The sequence below is a fragment of the Lycorma delicatula genome, chromosome 5, assembly GCF_047948215.1.
Source record: "Lycorma delicatula isolate Av1 chromosome 5, ASM4794821v1, whole genome shotgun sequence".
NCBI lineage: Eukaryota > Metazoa > Arthropoda > Insecta > Hemiptera > Fulgoridae > Lycorma > Lycorma delicatula.
Window position 1 is genome coordinate 105,799,410 of NC_134459.1, and position 22,227 is coordinate 105,821,636.

The 22,227-nt window shown below is 26.3% G+C and overlaps 1 protein-coding gene across 1 annotated transcript in view; it reads right to left on the reverse strand.

Moving 5' to 3' along the window:
- Window positions 1–21,294, reverse strand: part of Sb (serine proteinase stubble) — a 443,865-nt gene extending 422,571 nt beyond the window's left edge. Inside the window, exon 1 of the mRNA XM_075365332.1 lies at window positions 21,235–21,294. The gene's annotated coding sequence lies outside the window, so the exon portion shown is untranslated. The remainder of the gene's footprint in view (window positions 1–21,234) is intronic.
- Window positions 21,295–22,227: the final 933 nt, after the last annotated feature.

A 22,227-nucleotide genomic window follows, 5' to 3' on the forward strand; every position in this document is an offset into this window, starting at 1 on the left:
TATTTGCTCCATTTAATGTCATTGAAAATTTTTAACTTTTAATCTATATAAATAAAAATGTAAATATTCGATTGTTCAAAATCTTAAATCTCCGAAAGTTCTTCACCGATTGATTGCTTTGAAATTTTGACACAATTTTGCTTTCGAATATACGCGTGTTTTTATATACCTACTTTTTATATACCTACTATTTATATACCTAAGATGTCACATCTGACACGGAAAAAACATGCTTTTTTTGAAAAACAGCGCTATCTGTTGGACATAAAAACAACACATGTATTATAAATCTTTTATGATTCCATTTCAATGTTTCCGATATGTGTGTCCGCTGTAGACTAAAAAAACTACTGGACCGATTTACGCCCGTGGAAAAATGGTGAAAAGGAAAAATCGGAAAAGGTAAAATCGAAAAAGGTAAAAAAGAAGAAGGTAAAAATGGAAAAAATAAAAAGGGGAAAAGGAAAAATGGGAAAGGAAAAAAATAAAAGGGGTAAGGGGGAAATAGGAAGTGGGAAAGGGAAATTAGGGAAAGATAAATGGTGAAAGGAAAGGAAACGGGGGAAGGAAAAGGGGAAAGGGGGAAATGGAATGATAAAAATTAACATGGGGAAACGGAGGAAAGGAAAAGGAAGAAAGGATAGAAGGAAAAGGTTAAATTTTGTGAAATTCCGTAATTTTCATTTCGTTAATTTTTATGAAACTTTCAATTGTGTTCATTTAATCTATATGTATATCTTTATATATATATATATATATATATATATAGATGAAATATATATATATATGTATATATGAATGGCTTCTATTTTGAAAAAAATATATATATATCTTTATCTACTCATCATATGGACCAATTTTAATGATTATTTTTTAATTTTGTTGAGGAACTTCACCTGATTTAAGGTTTTAGTTTGTTCTCATATGTAAAAGGTTTTTAAACGAAAGTTACGTTCTCTACTTACTCGATATAAAGATCCTTTTGTTACTGTTCTCTTTTTCATTTTTTTAATATTTTATTGTTATAACATAATGATAAATGACCTGATCTCATTCTGATATTTTATGATTTTTTTTATGAAAAAATTTAGGAAAATTAAAAGGAAAAACTGACAGTGCGTACTTCAGCATTCCAGATAGATTTGGCTCATACTTTGTGGTATAATAAATTTACGAATTTTCTTCTGAAATTTTTTTCATCCTTTTTATTTTTATTAAGTTCTATATATTTATTAACAGTATATAGATCTTAATATAAGCATTACATTAAAAGTATACAGAAAATAGCACTACAAACAACCGATTGACTAAACAGCCAATTCTAAAATTTAGACTAACTAACGTATAAATCATTTAGTTCAGGAGCAATTAACCCACCGGGTTGGTCTAGTGGTGAACGCGTCTTCCCACATCAGCTGATTTGGAAGTCGAGAGTTCCAGCGTTCAAGTCCTACTAAAGTCAGTTATTTTTACATGGATTTGAATACTAGGTCGTAGATACAAGTGTTCTCTTTGGTGTTGGGTGGATTTTTTAATTAACTAACTACACATCTCAGAAATCGTCGAACTGAGACTGTACAAGACCCTACTACACCACTCTTCATTTACGCTCATACATATCATCCTCACTAATCCTCTGAAGTATTATCTAAAAAAGGTAATTACCGGAGGCTAAACAGGAAAAAGAAAGAAAAATTTCAGAATCAATTGCATTCTATTTTTTTTAATAACTATATATTTTTCTATATATACATATATATAGAAAAGAAATAAAATTGCAAAAATACTGCCGAAAAAGTAATTTTTATTTTTTGTATACTCTTTTAAAACATTTATGAACCCGGAATAATATATTATTATGCATTCTTTTGTTTATTTAATAAAATTATATAATATTTATATAATACAATTATAATTCTATTGTTATAAAAAGTATAATTCTCTTAATAAAAAAAATACAGTAAAAATAACCAACCAAAACATATAACAATAATTTGTTACAAAAAAGACAATTGCTTTTTGTTTTTTACTAATTAATTTTAAAGAGTTGAATGTCTACAAATAATAGAAGAAAAGAAATTACTAAATAAAATAATGTTATGATAACAATACATGGAACAGTGATCAAATTACTGTTATGAAGTCACATTATGACATGTTATATTAATTTTTTATGTATATTATATTATAAAGGTATTTTTTATTGTTTTTTTTTTTTTTTTACATAATGAAATTAATTTCGTAATTTTTTGTTTGTTTTCTGATTTATGTATAGTTATAATTAACTAATTATAATAGAACTCTTAGACATTATTCTGTTAAATTATACATCTTTAAAGATCTCTATAATTTGTTGGTATATATATATATATATATATATATATATATATATATATATATATATATATATATATATACCAACAAATTAGTTGGTTGTTTTATTAAGAAAATTATAGGTTTTTCCCTTTTTCCGGACAATAATTTTCAAAACGACACAGTTACAACTGAAAATAAGCAACAATAAAATGCAAATACTATTATTTAAATACAAACTATGATAATTGTATTATATATCTTTTCCTATGAGTTTGTAGTTTTACAACGGTAAATAACTTTTAAAAGAGTAATAAAATATTAAAATAAATAGATACAGGCTGAGTCGTGTGAGAATTTTGCAGAATGCCTCTTGTTTAGTTTAAAGAAAGTCGAGTTTGATGCGGAAGATGGGTTTTAAAAATAAAAACAAATCACATCAGTAATAATTTTTTTCTAAACAGAGGAAAAGTATATAAAATGATTGAAATGTTACAGTAAAAATATTGTACAGAACATTAGAAAACATGAAAAATACAGCTTCTACAAAATAACTGATTCTGAGTGTATCACAGCGACCGGATGGTGGCGCCTCGGTGACGATTGGACGCACCAGTGGGTCAGTGAAACAAATTTGAATTTTGAACAACTTTTTTGCACTTTCAGCATTTTTTCACCTTCTTTTAGGTATATTTCATAAGAAATTACCTTTTGTAATGGGTACCATGATTCTACTTCCACAAAATTTTGACACATCTTCGCGTTTCACATACCCCAGACCCCAAAACCACCAACAGCACAAAAGTTTATATATAAATAAATTCGATATTTTACTTAATAAGAACGTTATTGAGATATTTTGTTTTTTCGAGAAAGTCTCTCCATTTCCACCCCCATGATCCGATTTTGCCCATTAACTTACTCGACCGAGATTTTGAGTCGTTATATTTTATGTATCAATTTGAAGTTGATTGGCGCAATATTACGGCAGTTATCGTGTAAGTAAGTGTAATATATAAATATATAAATATATATATATATATATATATATATGAAATGAAATGAAATGAAATGGGCAAAATCGGATCATGGGGTGGAAATGGGGGGACTTTCTCGAAAAAATAAAATATCTCTATAATGTTCTTATTAAGTAAAATATCGAATTCATTTAAAGTTCCTGCTATTCTTTGGATAAGGACCTAAAACTTATGCAAGTAAAGTTTTTTGATATCATCAATCGTTGGCCCAAGGGTTTGGAAAAAATGGTGTTTCGAAGACAAAAAATTGTACCTCCCTTAATAGGCACAGTATCGAATCGATTTAAAGTAGTTGTTAGTCCTCTAAACATTACCTAAAACTTTTGTCTGAAACAACGTTTGATATGACCAACCCTTACACAAGGGATGATCAAAATGTTACTGGAATTCTAAGAAGATGAGGTTTGTCGTATGCTAAACATGTGAAACTTTTTTTCACATGCAACCAATGTTGTATTGATTAAATTTGTGGTTTTTCTTAAATTTAAGGTGGAAGAAATATTTTTTATCCCTTACTTAGCACCGGTAAAATCTACCTTCCCTTCCGGCATGTCGAAAGGAATATTTTTTGTCTTAAATTTGTTTGATGCATACCCGGGTAATAGTTCCTATCCAGAAATAATCCAAATTCCTATCCAAATTTATGGGGATTTGTGTTAATAGCGTCATATGAATGGTGCATAACCGTCATCTTTTCTGATCGTATTACACAAAGTGTAATACATGTTATACAGAGTATATGTGTATAGGAAGAATATTAAAAATTAAAAATAATATTTTTTCAAAGATATATTTTAAGATGTAACTTTATGAAGTTGGTGCAAATTTAAAACCAAACTATCTCCAACTTACTTATCCTTGACTTGGCTCCAACTTCAAACAGTCGATATGTAAATAAGAATAATTTAAAAGAAATTATTTTTTGATGTTTTTATTAATAATTTTTTTATTTTATTTTTATTTTCATTAAAAATTTTGCTAGGTGAACAGAAATTATTGCTTATATGAAAAATGTCACTTACAAGAAGTTCAAAAGTAAAAAACCTGCGTCTTGGAGAAAAAATAAAAGGAATGCTAGAAATGACGTAAGTAACTACTAATGCGTGTTAGAAGCTATGATTATATGAAATGCGGAATTACATATACATATTACGACAAATTTCAACTAACTTTTTCGTAAAAAAGTACCTTGAATATCAGAACGACATATATTATATATGTTTATGTAAGATATTTAATAATCAGTATAAAGCAATGACGATATAAAAAACAAAAACAAATTTCAAATCGTTTATGTACACAATTAACTTTTCATTAAAAAAAAAATGTTTGCTTAAACCTCCTGGAAAAACTTATAACGGGATCACCAAATGAACCTCCTCAACAAATTTAAAAACGAATCATAAAAATTGGTTTATTTAGTGAAACATAAGGCTTGATTTATATTTAAAATTATACGGCTGAACTCAGGACCTCCTCCTTTTACTGAAGTCCGTTAATAATCTAGTCTAGTCTATTTTTTATTTCCCAACTACTTTTCTTTTAACCATTGCAATTATCAAATAATCGATGGATGAAGCCGTTATTTGATAAAAATCCGTCATAACAAAATAAAATAAACAAATATGTTACCTGACTTTCACAAAATTATTCAGCAACCACAATAGCTGTTCAGGTACATAGTACCTTCCTTATATTTTTTAAATAGAATACTAAAGCTAAAACTACATACAACGAAAGAGGTAAAACAAAAACCGAAAGTGATAAAATGTGCAAAGATAAGCAAGAATGATTAGTAGACACAAGAATCAGTAATATATAAATTTAGCAATAAATACTTTTGGTCAGTTCAAAAAAAGGGGCGGGACTTACAAAAAGTAAGAAGCATTTCACATCCGTAAGCTCAACGACGGCGAACTATTCATGTCAAATTGATCATTTAAAAGTAAATTGGAAGTTTTAAGTTTTTTAATTTCCAATCACTGTAAAAGGTACAATTTACACCCTTTGTTATCAATACGAAGTACTTTGAAATTACCATTAAAAACCTGATTCCATCAATTAGTTAACTAGCATAATTAGAAACCTTCCTATTACTGGAAAAACAAGATGTTTGGTCCCTTGATCTACCAGTCTGTTCAGTATAAACTTTATCGTAAGAACCACATTAAAGTTTGTAAAGTAAATTGGAAATTTTATGTTTATTAATTTCCAATAACTGTAAAAAGTTCAGCTTCAAACCTTTGTTTCTTACAAATTACCTCAACCTTTTGAAGTAATGTAAAAGGTTGAAGTAATTTCTTCAATTACTTCAACTTTAGTTGAATTCAATAATAACAATTAAAAAAAAATATGAAAAAATATCAGAAGTTATTAATGAAATAAAATTTTATGTGCTTTCCATTTAAAAAAAAATGAGTATACACGTGTATGTAATTTAATAGGTGTACAAGAAGTGATGTGGTGTCTACATCAGATTTTTTAAAATACGAGTAGTAGTAGATGCTTCAGTCAAATGCTTGTTATTAAAAATTTTAATATTATAATAATCCTTTGCTTAGCTGAATGAGTAAATGAGTAAAATAGTTAAATATAAACGTTGATAATACCACGATAAAATGTTATTGGAAGATGCTTTTAAATAATTACTAAATCAACTGCTGCAGAGAGGAAAGTGTAGTATCAACTCGTCGTAACATGTGTTTGATAAGTCCTACTGAGAACTACTGTCGAAATACTTAATCGCATTTTCATTTACAGATATAATTTTATGAAAAATATAAGTATTAAGAAGTGAGATATTAACCTTTAAACTCATCGGGAAAGATATAACATGAATAATATAGACATATTATTTACTAACTACAAGATATAATGGTTGTTTCTACCATAACAGCGGGCTATATAAATATATTGAAATTTGCCGGTTGAAGCACAAAATTTAATGAATTGAATTAATGAACTGTGAATTGTGAGCCTCTATCACTGTGTGAACTGAGTTTGAACTGAATGATTCGAATCAATCGAAAAATAATATTTAAAAAATAATTTAATTAGATTTACGTTAAATAAAATAAAATAATATTAATAAATTTAAAAAATAATAATAGGGTTACAGTGGGGACTGCTTGTGAAGCTAGATTAGTGAGGAATGCGAGCACCTGCTGCGAGGCTAGACCAATCATCACTATCAACTGGTAACAAACCGGTTGTCACTGGGGCGCTGTTTTGGGAATTGCAATGGGGTACTCTTATATTATCTGTACAAACAATTGTCCGATTTTCAAAATTCAAACGGGGTATTTGTTAGCAGGTTGAAGGTTAATTTTTGCATGCATCAGATACACTCTCGATTTAACAGATCACGGTTATTCGGAAATATTATATCTTCGCAACCAATCTTCCGTTTTTAATTTATTGATGTGATCTGCATATTTCCATTTATGTTAATGACTTTAATAAAGCTGCATGTGTTCTTGGAATCTCTATTTTGTCCAAAATAGAATGTAATGTATTTAGGGTGAATGTATGTTTGTTCAAGCATAGCAGTTCAACGGCTGAACCGATTTGGATGTATGACTCCGCGTTGGAATCCTTACGTTAGCGGAAGCTTCATATATATATATATATATATATATATATATAAATAGAGAGAGAGAGAGAGAGAGAGTGACAGAGAGCTTGATATATAGCTAGCTGTATCTGCCACATATAAAACACACACACACACACACACACACACGTGTGTGTGTGTGTTTAAAATAAATTTAAACAATTTGAAAAAAGTATACTATATATCAATACTATATACAAAATTTTCACCCACACGCTTTTCAATTATCCTATTTTAAAAAGCAATGTATGTCAGGAATGTTTTTTTGGCAATCGTGTTTGTTTAATTATTAATATTTATCTTTTGTTAATGATTTACTTTATTTCTATATATTTTCCAACAATGAGATGATTCTTATTTTGATTTAACATTATAATACATTTTTCTACCAGCTTTCAGCATAATATTTTTTTTTCAAATTTCTTACTCTATGTAAATTGATGTTACATTATAGATTTTCTCAAAATTAAGTTCTTTACACATTTCATTCCCAAATTTTATTAATTAATTGCGATTTAATGAAATTATTGTACGTAAAAAACCTTTTAAAACAATCGAATTTTGCAACACCAATTTTTTGTATACAATAATATTCTTAAAAATTACTACAGATTTTGTTGTGGAACCTATTTTATTGCCAAAGTAATCCACTCATATAAAAAATTTAAAAAAGAAAGAGGTTCCGCTAGTTGTATCCCCTTACATAACAATTCTTCCTGAAATATAATGAATTAAAAGTTTTAATGTAATTCGAACATAACATGGGAAGTACATTTATAAATTTAAGAAGAAAAAGAACAGAACCGTAGCAAACCAGAAAACTTGAAAAAACGTAAAACGCTGCCAAACATGTATTTTTTTATTTTATTTTTTTTTTAACCTCCTGGACCACCGTTAAGATATTGCTTCAAAGGATGAGATGAATGATTTTTAGTGTGTGTGAAAATGCCATGTATGACCGGGATTTGAACTCGGGACCTCAAACAATGTATTGATTTTTTGCCAAACAGGTACTGATTTATTTAAATAGATAATCTAAAATAATTTAACAACTTTTTCGAATTCATTTGGTTCTTAGAAAAAATTGTACATACAATAGTAAAACTAAAATAAACGTTTCAGACTGTAAAATAATTCGAAGTGTTTGTTCGTTCAAAATACAAAAAAAAATTCAACTTTAAAAATATTACATTCACATCATTTCGTATCTGTATTTATGCCCAATGGTGGCGAATTTGTGTAATATATAAGTTATGAATATTATTATGTACCTCTTCTTGGCAATCAGATGTGAAACAAAGATGACGTTTCTAATACAACTGAATGTTAAAACGTAAAAATTGGAAACATATTTGAGATATTGTCCCTTGATCCCGCCTGTCATAGATAATCCCATTGTAAATTAAAAGTCGACAACATCATTTCCCTTTATTTTTCAAAGATAAAATGATATAAAAAAATAAAAACCGTTTACAAAATAAAAAACCTAAAGTAAAATAAACTTACAAAAATACAAACCTGTAAATTTCTATGCATATCGATGATTATTGTTAAATAATCTACGTCAGTAGTTACAAACTAATTAGTAATTAGTAAAAAAACTCTGCTATTATTTATAAATAAAAATGAATATAAAAAATTGCTAAATCCCGCTGTAAGTTTTCCAAGTTGAAAGAAAACGTTTACTATCAATAAACATACACCAGTTAGATTCTTTGATTGGGCTGAAGTCGAATGCTATCAGTTGAGATGACGTAGTACATAGTATTGCAAAGTAGCCTTTATGACATGTTACATTAATTTTTTATGGATATTATAATACATTATGAAGAAATTTTTTGTTATTGTTTTAATTTGTAAAAATCTGTATCTATTTTCTAGTTTTAGATCATAAAAAAATGCTTGTATCGTCAAAATATAACTTTTTTTTAAAGCCAAAATAAATTCTAAATTAATAATTCAACTTTTCTTATAAGCAAGTTTGTTCTTTGAAAGATATTTAAATACTAAGTTTTATGTTTTATTGTAATAATTTAAATAATATTTTTAAAAAGCTTTTTAAATATTTTTTCTAAAGGGAAAGGATCGACAGTATTTAGTATTTTATTTTTTATTCCTTTCCTATCCAGTAATTAATTTATAAATATATTGAAAGATGTAGTTGTATAATATTTTTAATGTTTGTTTCCTAAAGGGTAATTATATATTTATCAATTAAAGTAACTACTGTCATTAAAAATCTGATGTAGACACTACATGACTTCCTTGTTTGCCTATTAAATTACATATATACATTTTTTCTGCACTTCATTTAAACTTATTTTATTTGAAAGTGAGATACGATCCTCCAATTCTGTAATAAAGTGGACAGTTACACAGTTGCATTGTGGTGAACACTGCATCACATTTTTTTGTGTTATCCTTATCATCATTTTTTATTAGTGTATATATTAATTTTTTTCACTTCAAATAGTTATGTGGTGTAAGTAAGAACGTGTCGGATCCAAAACCATGGACACATTGGTTCGAATCCGACTTCAAATACATATATTTTTTTAACTTTTTTTTTGTAATTTAAATATATTGATAATTATTAGCCTGTGTAAATTTTATAATTAAAAATAAAAAGTATATAAAATTTTATTTCACTAATACTTCTGAATTTTTTAATTGTTTTTTTATTGTTATTGAATTATTATTTATCGTAAATTCTTTTTACAACCTGAGATTAATAATTATTAATAAATTAATATATTTAAATTTTTTTAAATATGTTAAGAAAAATACATGTATATAAAGTCGGATTCGAACTGAGGTTCCTTCCCCTTGTAAGATCCAAATATTTCATTAATTAAAATTTTATATGGCTATAAATCTGGAACCAATGAAAATAAGTTCCACTTATGATATATCGTTGAAAAGCTCTCAATGAGTGCTTATTAGTGCAGTTAAGAAAAAGTGAAAAATCCAAATTTTTTCGATTTTGGGATTTTTTGGATACGTTTTGTTCAGTCGATTGTAATCAAAATGGGAGGCACAACTAGATGTTACAATAGTTCTAAATTCAAAATTTTAATATTCTACGGCTAATCATTTTTGAGTTTGCGAGATACATACATGACTGTGCTTGAAATTTCATATTTGACTTTAAGTTTGCTTATAACTGTTTTTTGTGTATTATTTATTTTGGGGGTTCCTTAAGGACCTTCTTATCAAATGCTTTTGTCAGGAAACTTATTTATGGCTCTGCAGGAGAGCCGATTACAATTATAATGGTTATTGAGCAAAATAAAAAATTGTACAAATTTAGGCATTTTCAAGAATATTCCTAACTAATTATGCTATTCTTATATGCTTATTTCTACTTAGAAACATTTATAAATGTTTTACTTCAGTCAATTCCCGAAAAAGGTACTATGTTTTTGTACTAAAAAAAATGCAATAATCAGTCAACTTTTCCTTAGATTTTTTTTTTTAAATCTGCCACACTTTAATGTGTTTTGTTTTTAATAAACTTCGAAATTCTTAAATTTGTATTTAGTTTTCTTGGAGTTAGTTTATACGATTTTACTGAAATTCTGTACTAGTTTAATTAAACATTTCTATGTGTTATTCCTATTTAACAAAGTTGCTTTTCGCCAAACATAAGAGTGTATTTTTCGATCCCAATTTTTCATTTTTACCCCAGATTTCTCGGAAACTACCAAAAATACAGTTCTGCGACCTATTCTTTCAATTTTTCAGTTCGGATTTCATGTATAGCCGTTAAATTTATCCCTTAAATTGAGTCCCAAGAATTACAGTCTTGCTTAATTTTACCGAAAGCGAAGAAATCAGAACGAAATCTTTCGCCAACGACAGTCGCTAACTAAGCGTTCCCGAATCTATATTTATATGAAATTTCTTCTTTATTTTCATCAACAGAAAATGTCCTGAAGTTCTGTTACATTCTTTGTGAATCACTGTATATATTGTAAACAACTTTTAGAAATTTACTTGTTTTACGTTGCATTTACATGCCAGTTCCTAAATTAAAATACGAGCATAATTTTAAAATGAGTTAAATATCACTCCTTAAGTATTATTATTACCTATTTTAAAACAAAAGCTACATTGAAAATTTTTACTTAAAAATACACCCAGTTGGAAATATAAAATCAGTTTTTTAGTTCGTTGATATGATCATTATAATATTACAGTCAAACATGATTAGAATCGTCATTATTTAATAAGCAAAGTGAAAACAAAACTATAATTTTTTCGAAAGGTAATTGCATGAATTCCGGAAGACGACGAAGAAGAAAGCAGGTTAGTAGAAATAAAAATAATGATAGAATCAGCGGAAGTTCGATGAGAATTAAGGAAATGAGGTGGAAAAAAAATCAGAACATAATGCAGACAGATCATGTCTAAATCATAATATTATTCGGAATCGAATGAAATATATTAAAATATAATTGTATTACAATTCTAAAATTCGTATAGTTATCTACAATTTTGAATAAAAGAATTGAAGAAAATCTGCTTTCATAAAAAGTAAAATAATAATAATCTATGTTCTAATACAATAGGCTTCAATTCAATTTTAAAATCGTAATTTTGTGATAGAAAATAAGAATATTGCTGTTATTCTGATAATATACATATAAGTAAAAAAAGGATTTCTTTCACTAACCCTTTAAAATAAAAATAGAATTTTATAAAATGTAACAACATATTTCATACATTAGCAATTTTAAAAGAATAAAAAATAAGTGGTATATATATATATATATATATATATATATAAATATATATATATATACTATCTTATGAGAATTGATATTTTCTAAATAATGTATATTTTCTCCCGTATTTTTTAAATCATTTCTAATGATTACAGAGGTCTTTTACCCAAAAATATAGAAATTTACGAAACCTTATGAGTTAAAAATCTATTTATTAATTCATTTTATAAGATAATAAATCAATTATAGATAATACGTATTTAATTATATAATTAATCACTTTATTATTAATAAACTTTACTACCTGTATAAAAGTTTAATGTATCAATAAATTTTAATTATTTATCTATATTTTATACTTAACCTGTAAACAGGTTGGTCTAGTGATAAACTCATCGTCGAAGATCACTAGTTTAACAGCTGATTTTTGAAGTCAAACGTTCTGAGGTTCAAATCCTATTACTTTTATACAGACTTGAATACTAAACAGTAAATACTGGTATACTTTGATGGTTGGGGGTTTCAATTAACGACACATCTCAGGAATGATCGGCCCGAGTCAGTACAAAACTACACCTAATTTACATGTCATCTATATCATCCTCATCTCATTGGGCCGAAGGAGGGATCGCTTATTGTTCACTAATTGAACAGATTGTAACGTACACATTAGGAATAATAATAATATTTTATATCTGGACCAACAATAAAATTGCAACTGAAACGTTATATGCAAAAAATAGAGCTAGAAATGGACAAACAATTCTGATTCTGTTAGATCTTTGAAGATTAACACATATTTTTTTTTAATTAAAAAATTTTATTGGCCTGTGAAAAGAGATTCAAAAATTAATCGGTCAAAGAATTAAGAATAATTGATGTTAAAAGAAAATATATGGTGTTAGTTCAGATTCAGATAAAATTACTGGACTTAAATAGGATGGATTAAAATAAATAAACATTAATAAACATATTATAAACATTAAAATAAAGAGCTGTTTATTTTTTAATCAGCTAATATCATATTAAAAATTCGTATCTAAGTAATATCCAAAATGATATTAATGAAAAAGATGACGAAGATGCTAAAGAACAAGACGCAAATAATAAATAGTATTAGGAGGAGGAATGATAAAGAAAACAAAGAACAGAGAAGAAGAATCAAAATAAAGGGATTCACAAGTGTTTGTTAAGCCAAATTTATTATTAAAATAAAACTTATATTAAATACGCTATATACTAACAATTCATTTACCTTTTTCATCGTATATTTATTTGTACAAGTACAAATTTTTAAGAACTGTTAAAAATTTTATCAATTTTGTGGTGTTCGTAATAGTTGAAATTAGCTGAAAAAACCAGTTTAAAAAGTAGGGCCAAATAAATAGACAGTGAAACTTTCAAAACAAAACCATATGAACCAATATTTGCAATATTATTAATAGCTACGTATAAATAAATATGTGTTAAGTTACATTCTTCTCAAACTTTATTAAAGAACGTAATATTTTAATCATTTGAGTTCACATTTTATTTAATATTGTGTTCAACATTAGCCGAAGAATTGATAATAAAACTTATTTATAAATAGCAAGTGAAAAAAACTGAAAATATGTTTTTCGGATAAACTCCGGAATGCAGTTTACTAAATCAATTAAACTAAGTTTATAAAATATTAATTATGGAAGAATAAAGGCATAGAACCTTTAATTATTTCTGATAGAGAGACTCTCTAGATTGAAATGGTTGTTGAGGCTTTACAAATACACTTTATTTTCTAACAACAACTTTTCTTAAAATAAACAATTACTCAATATCACTTCCATAATTCAAACCATGAATTCAGTAATTTAATGAATTCACAGATGAAATTAGTGCAGTTCTTATTTTCATTGCTAAAAAAATCAATTTTTTACACTTATTCAAGGCTTTTAAACAGATCCTACTTAGGCTGTTTAAATTGTTACTTTTATACAAATTTGAATACTAGATGGTGGATACCGGTGTTCTTCATTTACTACACTTCATTTACATTCATATATATCATCCTCATTCATCCTCTGAAGTAATACCTTACTTCCGGAGGCTAAACAGAAAAAGAAAGAAAAGTTGTTTGAATTGTACAGATTTTTGTAGATTATCAAACTATAATTTTCCATAAAATTTGTAATAATCAACTCAATAAATTGAGTTTTTACACCCGGAAAATTAAATTTTAATATTTCTTATGCGAGTAAAACTGGAAAATATCAAGAATGAAATTTTTTTTTGATAAAAATTTAAAGGTAACGGAAAAAACTTTTAAAAACTTATTTTAAATTCAGTAACTTTTCCACTAACACTATTAAAGCCAACGCAATAATTTACCCTTTTTATTCAACCTTTATCTAAAAATGATCTGTTATAACCTACTAACTAAAATTACCAACAAAAATTTTTTATCACTTAGTAGACATTCTAGCAAATCTTTCATGTCATGGAAATTGGAGTTTTAGGTTATCAAAATACCGGGGTTTTTTACTTATTATTTCGCAGCACTCAATAAGTGTTCAATGCGTAATCTGTAGCGACAACAATTAAGTTTTATATACTCTGTAAGTACTGTATAACATATATATATATATATATATATATATATATATATATATATATATATATATATACAATTTAAGTTTTGTCTACGAATTCCTAAAAAATATACTATCATCACGATAGTTTCCCTTCTGATATTAGTGAATTCGTGGAATTATATTTGCTTTCTATCTGATCGATGTATAAAATTAAAGAAAATAAAAATTCATAGCATTTATACAACTTTCCTAGTAGATTTGCTTTTTATTGACGTTTTAGATTTTTTTTATTTTGATCACATCCCTTTGTCTTTTAATAAAATAACTGTTTTGTGACCTATTGGATGACGATGCATTTTAGCAGTAGATTTAAAGGATCAGTATTAAATAAAAAACAAATTTACTCAACGTTTTTTTTGTTTTTATTTTTTTAAATGGAATCTCTAACATCTATTTTTGCGAAACATTTTTTTTACTTACTTTTTTTTAAATTTATTGTACTGTAGATTAATTTCGTTTATAGCCTGCATCTTCATAATCTACACTATTTTTGTTAAATTTAATATTATATATTACCATTAAAAAATAATTTTTAACGGACTTATAAGGTCCTACAGTCAGTTTTTCCGAATAATTAACTGAATTTTTTTTTAATAACATTGTCTACAAAAATTATTTGAAAATCTTTTTACAATTTTCTTGTCACTATCACAGCTGGATTTATGTAGAGTAATAATGTATAGCCTGGATTCATACTGTATGTATATAACACAAAATTAAGTATTTTTACCTAAAAATGAAAAAAAAAACGTATTCTTGGTTTCTTTCCATCTTGAACCCTTACTAAGGGGGTTTGTCATCTGTTTTTTGTAGATCTACCCGTATTTTAAACAAAAAAAAATTTTTTAAATCGATTACAAAAAATAAACATCAGTAGAAATAAAATACTTTTGCCATTGCATTTCTAAATTCACTTTTTTTATCGGTGCCAAAGTAAGGAATAGAAAGTCTTTTTTAAAAACTGATTTTATTAACTGTTTTTAATGCACTACCGGCATCGAAAAATAAAAAAAATTAAAGAACAATTTGTAAAGTTTTAGTTTTTATAGGTGATTTAGTCTTCATAGCCGTCATTATTTTTTTACGTTTGTTTTAGTAATTTGTAGCGAAAAATGAAACTGAATGAAAGTATTATTCTATGAAAAATTCTTCACGTGTATTTTATGTTATTTCTAGACTATTATTACACTACTTAAAAGAAACTAAACTATACGAAAATCTTTAAATTGATACTTATTAATGTATAATTCGTTTAAAGACAAGAAAAAAGTAAATAAAACGAAATCAGTGATATTATGATAATCCTAAAATTACCATAATATACATGGAAGATATAGGTTAAATATGGAGTTGAAGATACAATATGGTAAAATATCAGATATTACTTTTGAATATAAACAATAAGTGTACAGTAAAGTAAGAAAGTACTTCGTAACCTAAATATTATCGAAATTAAAAACAATAATTTTTTATTTTATGCCAAGCGAAAAACACTTTAATTTTCTAAAATATCTACATTAGACTTAAAAAATTAGGTTCAAGTTAAAATAACATACTAATTCAATAACCAAGTCTATTTCTGTTCATTTGCTTAAAAACATATTTTATCGCACTGCTTATAAAATATTGATATTTCCCAAACGCTGTTCACTTTTTTGTCTACTTAAAAAAGGACACTTCTGTATGCTTTAGAGCTATTATGAGGTAAACAGTCAAAGAAATTATTATCGCTCGAACACTACGAACAAAAGAGTTCCACCCAAAAATTTTACTTCACCAGCAATTTAATTTCTCAGTAATACCGAATAAAGTCTAAAAAATGATATATTTCAAAATATAATTTCTTTTTTAAATAAAACATTTTTTTCTCTTTCAATCCGTCCAAATATTGCTTTTGTTTATATAAAGCAATAGTTTATAAACTATTTTACAGCTAAACAAATAAACTGCATTAAAATAAACTAAAATCATTTATAACTAAAATGGTTTTAACTGATATTTAAATTTATTAAAATAATAATCTCAGTTGCTTAGCAAGCAAATAACACAGTAGTTATGGTATTGTAAGCATTTTTATAACATGCTATTTTTATTTATTCATAAATAATCTGATGTGCACACCACATGACTTCCTTGTATGTCTATTAAATTACATATACATTTTTTCTGCACTTTTAAACTTATTTTATTTGAAAGTGAAATACGATCCTCCAAATCTTTAATAAAACTGAACAGTTACACAATTGCTAAAATATTAGTTTTTATTAACATCAAATATTTATACAATTATTAATTCAACAATCTTACCTGAAATATTAGGTTAGAGTAAAAGACTCTTGATTACTCTTTAAATATATTGTTTACCAAATAATCCAATAATAAAAATTAATTATTCTACACCGTAAGGTTAAAATTAATATTTGTAACCAGTATACAGAAGTTCACTAAACGGAATAGTTTAATTATTATTAACATATATTTATACGACACACCATAAATCTGAAATACACACCAGAAATCTTGTGAATATTACGCACAAGAGAAAAGAAAAATCGTCAACAATCACTTTAAATTGAATACCACTCAAAAATGTATCTTATTTTTCTGTCAAATAATTAAAAAAAATGACTTTTTTTAAAACAAATATACAATTTTTATAAGAATGTGCTAAGAAAATTAAAAAATAATACGATTATAAATTATAATTTTCAATTGATATTAAATAATCAGATTTTTACCAAATTTATTACATGTACACATAAGTAATGCCAATTAAATTACATTTACACATTTTAAAAGTACATAAAATTTTATTTCACAAATCATTTTTTTCATGTGTTTTTTTAATTATTATTTATTGTAAATTATTTTTACAATCACGGGTTAATTATTAAATAAATATATTTAAATTTAAAAAAAAATAAGTTTAAAAACAAAAGCCCCGTTAAGATCCAAATATTTCATTAATTAAAATTTTTACTTTAATTTCGATTGCAATCAAAAAGGGAGTTGCCCAACTAGATGTTACAACAATGCTAAATCCAGAATTTCAGGCTAATCGTTTTTGAGTTATTTGAGATATATACGTGCGTAAAGTCGTCTGCTGAAACTAGTCAAAATGGATTCAGGGATCGTCAAAATGTATATATCCGTTCAAATTTGAAATCCGAAATGTTTCGCGATCATAATACTTCCTTTACTTCGTACAAGGAGTAAAAAACTCCCAATAATAATGTAACTGAAGAATGAAAATGAATTTTGTTACATATGAAAAATGCTACGTCTGATGGGGACTCGAACCTTGATCCTCCGGATGAAAGTCAGAGACGCTATCAATCAGCCACAGTAATCGACCGAGTGGCAATTTTCACCGTTTATGGCGTTAAAATAGTGTAATTTTAGAAAATAATTATAAATTCAACTTAAAAAAGAAAAAGAGGACTATTATTCATTCCTTTAAATAGCAATTTTTAGCTATTTTCGATGTATCTTTATTCATAAATTTTTTTAATTTTATTTTTATTTAAATTTTTTCGAAAAAAATTGCGGGTATGCACAATCGTTTCTTCAAGTTTTGCAACTAATTTTCTAAAGGTTTAGTATGAAAATACCTGAACATATGAATGAATTTTAGCTAGTTATCGGTATAAAAAATATCCTAAGTAATTCTTTGTGCAATAGAGGACAAGATATTATCCTTGCATTTAAAATATAATTTTTAATAGTTTAGTACAATGTAGCTTTGTACATGAAATTTTGCAAATATAAATATATACAGTGCATATACACTTTATACTAGCCTACGTTATTTTACGTTCTTCTTCAGCAGAATCTTCAACTTTTAAAATTATTTTGTATAAATAATATTTTTATTCTAATTGTTATAAAACGCTTTTCGAAGCATGAGTTATCAGTTATAATTAAAAACTAGGTATTTTTAAATACTTTGTTGTATCCTATTGATTACAAGTTAATTATTATTAAAATGGTTGCACGTTATGCGTCTGCTTTATAAACACACCTGTAACCAGGAGATGTAACGTATTTTAAAACTATATTTTTTAACTATTACTGACAATGACGTTAGATGTCTTTTAACAATTTTTTTTAATTATTTCATTTATAAAAACTATTTAAAACATTTAAGTTTTTGTCATAAAATATGTCAACAATGCTGTGATTCATTAACATTGTTTAATTGAATATTATGCGTTTTAACTTTTATCACAATAACCCTAAATTAATTTTTTGATTAGTAGCACAAGATAGTGTCCTTTGGTCAATTTTAATACAAGTTTTGCATAATGTACTGATGAAATTTCCCAAGTATAATTGTTTATGGTTTAACAAATTTATCTAAAAAAATTTTCTACAGAAAAAAATTTACGCTTTGAGACTGTCCGGTTTTGTTTGTTACGTTTTAGACTTAAATTAATTTTATTCATTCTTTACGAGAGAATTTTTTGTATCATCGATCTTTTACAGAAACGTTCCTGGAAAAAATTCTTCATAATAAGCGACTTAATATCTTCCGCCAAGTTCGTCATACAAGTCAACCTGACACATTCTGCTTATAATTTTTAAACATTTTTCATTTTTCTAAAGATATTCCAATTTTTTTCTTCAAAATATTTTAAATTTTTTTTACTAATTCCACTGTATGTTACAGATTAGCAGCTCTATCCAAATAGATTTCTTTCTTCAAAGCATATCATACTTTCATCATTGTTGCCTGGTCAAATCCGAACGTCAGACTCGAACAATATTCCTTCATTCAGATTCGTTATGTGCTGTAGATTATGTGACATAATTTTGTTTTCTTCCAGAAACACAATAATACCAATTCTGTAGAAAACTGAAGTTAATAATACAAAATTATTTACATTTTACTCGCATATTTGTCATTTTCATGGATTTTTGTTGTAACATAGTGTTATTGTTATTCATAGTATCATATAATCGTTATCATTAATAAAAATCTGATATGTACACCACATGACTTACTTGTACGCTTATTAAATTACATATAAACATAAAATTAAAAGTGCATAAAATTCTATTTCGCTAATAACTTCTGATCTTTTTTTCATATATATATTTTTTAAATTTTATTATATCAGAGGTTAATAATTATTAATAAATCAATACATTTAAATTAAAAAAAAAGGATATTAAGTCGCATTCGAACCGATGTGCCTTTCCCTTATAAGATCCAAATACTTCATTAATTAAAATTTTATTTTCCTATAACTCTGGGACCAATCAAAATATGTACCACTTATGATATATTGTTGAACAGCTCTCAATGAGGGATTATTACTGCAATTAAGAAAAAAATAAAAAACCAAATATTTTGGATTTTGAGCGTTTTTGGACACTTTTGGTTCAGTCGATTGCAATCAAAAGGGGAAGTGCACAACTAGATGTTACAACAGTCCTAAATCCAAGATTTTAACATTCTACGGCTAATCGTTTTTGAGTTATGCGAGATACATACGTACGTACAGACGTCACACTGAAACTAGTCCAAATGGATTCAGGGATGATCAAAATGGATATTTCCGTTGAAATCTGAAAACCTAAATTTTTCGCTATTGCCTTGTACTTCGTACAAGGAAGTAAAAAAAACTGTCTTAGGTTTGATTCCCGGCATGAATGTTATTTTTTATTTCTTCCGGCTTACCATTATCGTTAATACTCGTTTCTAAAATCCCTGAGGTTGAAATAATAAAAATAAATAAATAGTAATTGTTAAGAAAATAGTAATTCTGAAAATATTACACTACTGAATTAAAAGTCATCTCTTTATTTAATTCAAATTTAATTATTTAATGCTAAAAAAAGGTTACCGACAAACACCATCATAATAAAATAAATCTGATTGAATCATCTGGTAAATTACCAAACATAACTTTTATAGTGTTGTTATCTACTTCGGTGAATGATAGTCAACAATCTATTTACAGTTTTATTAAGCAAATTCATGCATATTCGGAATTCTCTTAAGGCACCTGGTACACACGGCATTATAAGAAAAATTGTAACATTATTCTTTATTACACAGCGAGAATAATCTTTTATTTTCACGGAATAATTTTATTACGTACAATGATTATTTTTAAGGTAAAAGAACATATTTTAGATCTATACAAAATTTTTATATTCTTTAAAAGGTTTTAAACTATATATTTATTAATTTGTTTACAGGTAACTTTCCTAATTATGATGGCAAAAAAACAGCAATGAAAATTACACCTGATTTTATTTCTTTATCTTGAAGTTTCTTACATACAAAATACATATGAATGAGGTTAAAGTTCTTCCACTCTTCAACCTTGTGCGTACTTCTAATTAAAAAAAAAAGCACTAGAAAAAAAAGTAGTACAACAACATTGAAAGTCATTCATAAAAACTACCTGCACCTAGATAAAAACATTCTGATATAAATTAAAAAAATATTTGTTATATCTAAAAAAGTTTTTTTTTTAATTTTTTGTCTTATGAATTTAAAATACACTTTTTTCAGTTTAAGGAATTATTATTTAAAAATAGGTCTATTTTTAGATTACAAGTTTATCGAACGTTATCTTTATTGTAAAATAATTAAATTAAAGACGTAAATGTTTCCCCTCCCCCCAAAACAAAAACAAATTAAATTAACTTTTTCATTTTAATAAATTTTATACATTTATATATATGTATGTAAATTAAATAATAAAAAATATTTTTTAATTTTCAATTTTGAAATATCGTTATGTTAAAATTCATATTCAGTTTTAATTTAAACTTCAAAATTCGTTGAATAACTTTTTCTCTAGAACTTACATGAATCATGTAAGTAAAGACTTGTTTTAATACCATAAATTATTATATTTTTTTTTTTTTTAAAACATATATAAAAAAAATTAACTTACCTTTATTTATATTGCGTAAAATTAATATTGAAAAATAATCAGCATAATCTAACCAGTGCATCTAGCACTGTTCCCAATCGGATATTGTTTTACAAAAAAAAAATATTTATTATAAAAAACAAACTATTCACTACACTTTTATAAAAAAAATTTCTTACTAATACCAGAATCGCACTTCCCGATCATGTTGACACACGTAACTAACTAACTGACCAACTAACTCTTAATATATCGGTTTCACTTTCCTTCAGCCCAACCAGTGCTGGATAATAGTTGAACGATGGACGAGGCGCGAGTGAGGAAAGTAAGTGCATTCTGTTTCTAGTGGAGGGTGCCGCTAAAGCCCCAAGTAGGTCGCCCGTACCCCCTCTCTTTTATCAATGCAGCCCTCCCAATCATTTCTAGTATATTTGTGAATCATGGATTTACTCTTTCCTCTCTACATTATTATTGTTATTATTATCATTTTCTTTTTATTTAATTTATCTTAATAATTCAATTAATTCAATTGCATAAAAAACACATTAATTAAATATATATATATATATAAAATTAAAGTTATAATTTAATTTAAAATTATTTAATTTCTAAAATGTTATACTTTAATTTATGGACTCTAATTTTATTTATTATTGTTGTTGATGTTAAAGTAAGATAAAAACATATTAATACATACTGTATGAAGTACAAATCTCTTGTACGTAGTCATCTCGAATATGCTACTGTTATCTGAGATCGTGACAGAGCTTACACAACTGAGGATGTACAACAAAGGTTCGTGTCTTGAATTACGGTGAAATTCTCCAACCAATTAATCGATAAACAATATGCAGTTGTGCACGCTGCGATTGTCGACCTTATAAAAATGGATCAAATTAAATGAAATAATTTGTTTTTTAAGATCCTGAATTTGAGGGCGCCAAGTCATGGTGTTAAACATTTTAATAAATTTACAATTAGTTTAAAAATGACGCGTACGGGTTTCTAGATGCT